We start from the raw sequence: 8,335 nt of genomic DNA, 5'->3' as shown, positions 1-8,335 counted from the left end.
AGGTTCAGCCAGCTTAATTCCTCATCTTAGGTAGCACTTATGCGCCGGCGGCACTCTTCCTGCACCACCGAGGGATCGACGTCGTCAGAACACGGTTCGTGCACTGCTGTTGCATCAAGCCTCGGTTGGGCCTGTTCGTCGTTTAAATCCTCGGTTCTGGCCCCAGTTGGTCCTAGCACGAGTTCTTCGCGGCTCGGACCGATTACCGAGACTTCATTCGCAAAGCGGACGTGATTCCGCTGCTCTTTTGCTTGGCGTCTAGTCACCGCGGCTACATATCTTGATCCCCGTACAAAATCGAAAACATTCCGGCTACGGTTTTGGTCGTGCGATGTCAGAACTTGAACAGAGTTGACATAACGTGTAATTTCTTCCGCCGAGTCTTCCGAAGCGTCCGCCGAGCCTTCGTAAATAACTTCTTGGATTTGATTCAACTCCATCAATTCCATCTTCCTTTCTTCACTGTCCACTACCACCGAGACTCTCTATTCCAATGTTTGGCTTGCGAGCGAATCAGCGACCGCATCGAATTCACGTATTGCATGCAGGTATTTCACCGAGCGAAGTCTCGCTGGGAGTGCTTTGTGCTTGTTCAGTTGTGCCATTAGCGACTCCTTACGACAAGCGATCTCCCCTAGGGATTGCTGGATTGCGAATCTCGAGTCTCCGACGATAACTAAGTCCTCGGCCCCACGTTATAGGTCTGCCGAGACACCATTATTCATGCCTGTGTACTCGGCGAGGTCTACTGCCATGGTCTCGAGATAAGCACTCGCAGCGATCACTATATTCCATTCCGTGAGTCTCCACAAAATCCATGGACAGCTACCATAGCCACCGTGCTTTTTCGTTTTGGTTGATCCATCAAACGAGAGTACGGAGCCTCTGTGTGCACGGGGCAGCCTGGCATATAGCAACTGGGAGTCCATCCGAACACTCGGGGAGCCACGTGTCGGTGGGGTCACCGCGGCCAGCGAGTCTTCGAGGTCGACGAAACTGGTAATAGTCGACTGTAGGAGTTGCGCGAAAGCGCAGTCTTTCTCCTTGACTCGCTGTACCACCAGGTGCCACGCCGACAGTAATACCGCAAATTGGGTAGCTCGTCCAAACAGAGTCTTCGGCTTGTGGACCCAGTCGAGCGTTGAAAATCGCATTTAGACATGGATGGTCCGACCTGCAAGTTGGGTGTAACACACCTTCAGCATTTGGAGCAGGGCCAAGACCTCCTTTTCGGCTGGGTGATAGTTCATCTCAACGTCCTTGAGAACTCGGCCGTAGAATCGTACCGGGTGCATTTTGCCACCGTGTTCTTGTATCAGCGTTGTACTGAGCGCCCACTCACTTGCAAAGAGCGTTACATGGACCGCTCGGTCACAGTCGAAGTGTCGGAGAATAGGTGCCTCACCGACCTTTCGTTGTAACGCAGCGAAACTTCCCTTGGTGGCACTGAGGTCACCCCCGTCCATGAAATCTTCGTCCTTCAGCTAATATAGCGCAAAGTCTTGGATGAATAGGCTGTAGTAATTCAGCGCACCGAGGAATGTTTGCACACCCTTTTTCGATCGAGGAAACGAAAGCTCGGCCACTGCTTTGAGCTTTTTTGAGTCAGCTCTAATGCCTTCTCGCGACACTTCATGCGACAAAAAATCAACCTGGGCTGCACAAAGATGCTCTTGGTGAAGCTCACACTAATACGGTACTATTCGAAGCGGTGAGCAGTCGGTCCAAAGTCTCGAGGCAGTCATCAAACGACTCACCCCCGAAGCAAATATCATCCACAAAAGATCGGCGCTCAAACACCGGAACTAGCGAGGAGTCGTCGGGTTCTCCGGTTTCGAGCATGTCGGATACCGGGCTATGAATGAGTTCCGCGACCGAGTCCTCGGTCCGAGTGTTGCCATAGATTGCTTCAAACTTCGTGGGCGCTTGGCCTGGATTGGGTGAGGGATCGCCCGACGGTTTCGCCAGGGTCCGTCCGAGGGTTCGACAAGGTCTCGGTCACTCTCCTCCGCACACCGCATTAACTCCGCGTAGTGTTTCCATCCACCTTTCGATTGTACAACCCCCCCCCCCCCAAATAAATAAATAAATTAAAAGAAGCGTTATCGAGCATGCGTTGATAAATCATCGGTGCATTTTTGCGTCCAAAAGGCATGCTGAGCCACTCAAAGTGACCGAGGGCGAATACGAAGGCCGAAATCTGGTGAGCCCTCATTTTCATCGTAATCGCCCAAAATCCATCCGTAGCGTCCAACGAGCAGTACCACAGATACTTCTCGAGGTCGGTGAGAAGGTCATCGACCAGAGGCATTGTATATTCCATGATTGCGTTGATGGCATTCACCATCTTGTAATCTATGCACAGCCGGATGTCCTCGCCGTTCTTTTTCAACACAATCACGATCGGCAAGACGCAAGGGCTGCTCGAAAACGCTATCAAGCCTGCCTTGTGCAGACCTTGTAGTAGCTCGTACAGCTTCCGTGTCGAAGGGGTACTCGCCGAGCTCTCTGTTTAATGGGCGACGGCTCGTTCACATCGATGTCGCACACCACTACGTAAGCGGGCGGGGGCAAAGCATTTCCATTAGAGATCGTGATCGTCTCGTGCTTTTTGAGGACTTCCATAACTCGGGTCTGGCGTTTGGCACTCACCTCTGGGAGACGCACATTCGGTACCGAGTAGTCGATGTCCGTCACCGAGGCCTCGGTCAAGTTGGGAAGGAACGCCAGATCGTGAGCGTAGTCCTCAAAATGGATAGCATTGGGCATGTTTTCCGACGAAGGTTGGTCACCTCCGTCACCTGCACCCTCTTCTGTCGCCCGCGCAGTAGCTACATACAGGTACATCGCTTCTAGGATATCCATCGAGTCTTCATCCGCCGACTCCTCGGCCGAGTCTTCATACAACCCAGGTTGGCGCTGATAGTAAGTGGATTCTGCCGCCTCTGGGGCCTTATTGGTAGGCACGCTTAGCTCTGGGGGTATCGTCGATGGCCTGGTCGAACGCAACTACATCGGTAACCTTCGCCGAGGTCTTGGTACCAGTGTACTCAAGCTCGGCGCGCTGAGTAGGGAGCGCCACCAGATCATCATCCACTGGTGGGCCGTCGGTGGCGAGTTGCTCCATCTCTTCGCGCCTCGCGAGTTCACGTTCCCAAAGCCCGGCACAGCTTAAACGACACGTCCGGTCCGACGAGCTATCAGTCGGCCGGGGTTGGATGGCTCGATCGGTCGACCGCCGGTGGTTGCACGGCTAGCCACTTCTGGTAGAGTTCGTACTCACGGTGGAGCTAATCCTCGTCGCACGATTACTTAAATTCAATCACCTGCCACTCCCGGTACGTGGTCGACTCCACCCGAGTGTACCCCGCGTCATACGGGAGGTCTCCAATTGGAACCCAAAGGAGCAGGGGAGGCGTGAGCTCGGCAAGATAAGAGCCGATCGCTCACATTGGTCACTCGTACTCGAGAGACATTGCCCCGTCTAAACACCTTCGCCGTAGGCACCGGAGTCTCGGGCCGACGTATCCACAGCTCGTGTGTGTCCGCCGAGTGTTGTCGCCTCGGTGGTCTATAGTCAACCCACTCATGACCGGGGATAAGTAAATCCTCGGCGGGTCCGCTGTTGATGTGCGGACCGAGACCTCGTTGATCGAGCATGTTCTTCGTTTTGATGAGTGGAGTGCTCACCTCGCCCGGCAATTTCGCAGTCGCGTGGAACATATCCAGGTGCACACCTGCCGGAATCATAAAGTCGGTGCCGACGACTACGTCCACACCGGAACCACGATCCATAATCAACAATTCGAACTCGTACACGCGCTCCCAGCCGAGTGTCACTTTGGTCAAGGCTCGCCAGTCTGTTGCCATCGCTCCTTTAGTAAATCATTGTATCTCCATACGGCGGTCGTGACCGTGAATCTCACGCAGCCGCAACTTCTTTGCAAATCTCTCCAAGATCACACTCACATTCGCACCGGTGTCCAAGAGGACTCGGATTCGCACATCATTAACCGCGCCTCGGGCCAGAGCTCTCATCCGAGCCCTCTGGTCGAACTTCTACGCAGACCACCATCCCAGCCTCTCGTCCGGGAGCAACTTCAGCACTCCACTGGGCTTTGGGCTGGTGCGTCCTACCGGCACTGCTCTTGAAACCCAAGCCTCGGTGCTACTTCCATCTTCATCTTCATCACTCGCATCACGCATTTCACCTCCACCGAGAATTATACCCCTCTCCTTTTCATTTTTCATCGTGCTCACATATTCCTTGTCATCGTTCGGTCATTTGCACTTCCCCACGGACGTAGACACAGTCCGCGTCGATCGCATGTTCGATTAACTGTGGCAGCCCGATTGGGACCAACCCAGTTTCAATTGGTGGACTGCCTAGTTTAAATGGCCACCGAAGACTAGACTTTGGAGCTCGGGTGTGGGGTCCTTCTTCTCAACCTTCGTTCGAAGGAGAGACGTGAGGGCTTGAAGAGCTTCGCATTTTCCGACATCATGCACTTGTTGACATAGCTTGTAGTAGTAGCAGTAGTGGGCCGAGTGACCGAGACCTCCGCATCCAGCGCACGGCCCATATTGTCAAGGGTGACCCTCTCGGTTATCCCGGCCGAGGTTTCGGTTTCCTCGGTCGAGGTTTCCGCCGAAAACGCCACCCTTGCGCTGACGGTGGTCGGAGGGGCATAGGTCCCGTCTGCTGCTGCACGCCGTTCATGCTCGTTCGCAGCGGCTACGTGACCACCTTCATCTTCGGATTTGTAGTCATCGCTATAGTCGCCGCCACTCTGGGGACGATCAGAGTGGCGGCGACTATAGCCTCACCTTCACTACTGCTGTACGAGTGTCGGCGAGGTGACGAACGCTCGGTCCGACCACTCCACGACCCTCGGACTTGGCGTTCGGTCATCATGTCGGCAAGCGAAGATTCTGCCAGCGAGATCCGCGGCACATGACGCGAGTGAGTCATCACGACGACGGTCAAAGTCTCGGTCCCGACGATCGTATCGGTTGCGACGGTAACCGTCGCGCGAAGACTCGGCGCATCGGTCATCGCGGCGGTAAGTGCCCCGCGGAGCCTCAGGGCGTTTGTCATCGCGGCGGTGAGTACAGACGAGGGCGTGAATAAGGAACGCCTGATATATAACAACTTTCAAGTGGTATGAGCCAATTAGATGGCATAAATTGCCATTGATGGGACAAAATACTTGATTTAGTTAATTATGTCACTAATCTGTGTCCGGTCCACGTATAATCCGGCGTGGCGCCAACAAAATTTGATGGTGTCGGCGTCCAGCGCATTCCACGCGTTGCTGCACCACGTGATTGCATCCGATGTTTGGATTACAAAGGGGTCCTGCTCGCAGCACAGTCTCCAGACTGCCTCTTCGCCGCAGTCTTGCAGTACACGCCTCTTGATCCACGCGATCACACCTTGGTCCATCGGTTGGATCGCCGCTGTCGTCTTTGGGGGCAAGAAATCTACCTCCACGTTGGCTAATGTGTCCTCCGGAGGTATGTGCACAGGTGCATTGTCTAGTAGAATGCCCCTCTTGGCCTCACCCATCGACTTGCCCAAGTCCTTCAACCATTGTTGAAAGACTGGTACAGCCATCCAACCTTTGTTTGTGTCCTTGTATTGTGCAATCGGTGGCTTCATGGGCAACCAACGCGGCTTCTTAGATTTGCTCAGAAAGAGTAGCGGTAGCTTCTCCGTCCCGGAGCTGTTCGTGGCCACTACGATCGACATTCGATCCTTCTTCTTCTTGCGAGTGGGACCCGAGACCAAGCAAATGCTAGATGTAGGAGATGCCCTGTAGAAAAACGCTGCTTCATCCATATTGAACACGTCGTCAGGATGATACTTTCCGAACTTTTTCTGCAACTCTACGGCTGCCTTGTGCGCGGCTGGCAGGTCTACCGAACCGATCTCACCGTGGCCACGGCGGTGGCGAAGCCCATACCGGTAGAGGAAGTGCTTGAGCTAACCATCGCGCATGAAGCGGGGACGCTAGGACACAGGGATGCGGAGGGCTTCCGCGTAGAGGCCGCCTACGATCATCTGTATCCGCCCAGAAATGGGCACATGCTCTTGCTCGGCGCACAGCACCATCTCGAGGAGGCAGGGGTCCAGGGCCACCATAGACGCCCGCGGCACCTTTTTGCGGCAGCGAAAGTCGACCGCAATGCGCTTGAGCGAGCTCTCGTTGTCTAGGATCCTCTTGACGGACGATTTGCCCGGCGCCTTGCCCAGCGCAAACTTCTCCCGAGCCCATTTTCCTAGCGTCGCGAGGCTCCACGTTGGCTCGCGGGTGCGCATTGCACAGAGGTCGAGCTGTTGCTGCTTGGTGAGGCGCATTCCCCGTGCTTGCCGCTCCATCTTGTTCGTGTCAAATTCGAATTTCCCGCCCAGATTCAAAACCCAGCTCTGCAGCTGGTCAATGGCGATGGCCAATGTCAGTGCTTCAAGCTCTTCCCTCTAGAATTGCATAATATTAGGTTTTGAAGGTTATAGAATGACACCCGTTCCTTATTCACGCCCCCCGTCTGTACTCTCGCGGCTCCTCGGCGGTAAGCCAAAGTTTCGCGGGACTGTCCACGTTCTTCCAACTTCAAGATGTTGTTAATCATGTCTTCCAACTCGTGAATTTCCTTCACTCGAACGTGGCAGAGCCGTCGTTCGCGGCCTCGGTCTCCACATGACTCGAGGAATCGGAGCACTTGGTCTTTCGCATCGAGACCACCCTTCTCAAAGTGGAGGCCAGTGTTGCGAGCGCCGCCACTCAGCCGATTTAGGTAGTGCAAACGTGCTCGGCACCATCTCTCTTCGCTGGGTAGTACCGAGCCTTCGCAGACTGCTTGAATTGCGGGCAATAGTACTTAATGGAGGCGTCGCTGAGCAACTTCCACTGACGTTTGGTTTTCCTCGGGAGTTGACGGTACCAGTGAAGGGCACCGTCCCGAAGGCTTAACTCAAACGTCATGCACCACTCGTTGGGCGGTGTGTGAGTGCCCTTCATCCCGTAGACGAAAGCTCGGAGCCACTGCATCGAGTTTTCACTCTTGTTGCGGGCTCCGGAAAAGTGCTTGATCTGAGCGAGTGGTCGGTGGGTCGCGAGCTCTAGTTTCGGGGTCGAGCTCAAGCGCTCCATTTCGCTCGCCTACCGGACCTGGCGGCCTGTTCGTCGCTAGGACTGTCAAGGCCGTCTTCGAGGTCCGGGTAATCATTGTCATCTTCACCAGAGGAGTCCGACCGAGGAGTGAACCGTCGGTTCGTTTTCTCGCGCTACGTACTGCGAGTGGGCTTCGATCCCTCGGCGCGCGAAATGCGTTCCGCGCGACTCGTCGACCGGGGGGTCACCATGTACGAGTCTTGAAGTATGACATACCCTCGGTGTGAACCGAAAACACACCATCGGTAGTCTGCCGTCTGGCCGAGCTCTCTGATTTCTTCTGAGGCGTCTGTGGGAGTGGGACCTTCGACGGGTCGTCTTCACCGTGCACCGCCGAGGCCTTAGCCAGCTAGGCCGATGTCTGTTGCGCCAAAGCTCAGACGAAGCTTGCGCTTCCACTTCTGGAGCTCACGGCCAGCTATGGCGGGGGACCAGTCGCGGATTGCGGCGTCCGACGGGTGAGTCTGGGGCTCGCACCTCATAGCCCGTAACAGTGACACCGTATCCTCGGCCACCTGAGTGGTGTTAATAGCGTTCACTGGCCAAGCCAGCTCGCCCTTCAGCTCTACCCAAATAGCCTGTCGGAGCGACTTGGGCGAGTATTGCTGCATCCACTCGCTTTCTTCCATCATTTGCTTGAGCACTCGTTCAAGCACCTTGTTTGCAACTGGAGTGCTGCCGTCCATCGGTGGCCGGTTGCCTTGGGCGACTTGAGGACCCTTAGCAACCTGCACCAGGGCTTTCGCTCCCTCGATGCCGTCCTCATAGTCGTCGTAGGCGAGGTCCGGGTTCGCCACTTCATCAAATTCGGCGACGAGGTTTCGCGAGAGCGAGCGAGGTACCCCGCTGTGTCCCGCTGGCAACATCGCTCCTTCCTGGTCGTCCGTCTCCTGCATCGCTCCAGGCGATTTCTCTTCCAGGTCATCATAGTCTATCATTTCATCCTTGGCGTCGGAATCTTCATACACCGAATCTCCGAAGCTGACCGACCTTTCGGTGATCACCGCCAACCGAAACATCAAGTCGCTAGCGACGGTTGAAGAGCACTCGGCGAGTCCGCGCGTCGACTTAGCCGGCGTTGCTGGTACCACTGACTTGGATCCGTTCGCCATCTTGTTTGTCTTGTGCTTGTTCTCGCTACGTCTTCTTCCTCTCCTCAA

The sequence above is a fragment of the Phytophthora cinnamomi genome (genome assembly GCF_018691715.1).
Source record: "Phytophthora cinnamomi strain GKB4 chromosome Unknown Contig38, whole genome shotgun sequence".
NCBI classification, from domain to species: Eukaryota; Oomycota; class Peronosporomycetes; order Peronosporales; family Peronosporaceae; genus Phytophthora; species Phytophthora cinnamomi.
This window is presented reverse-complemented; position numbering follows the sequence as displayed.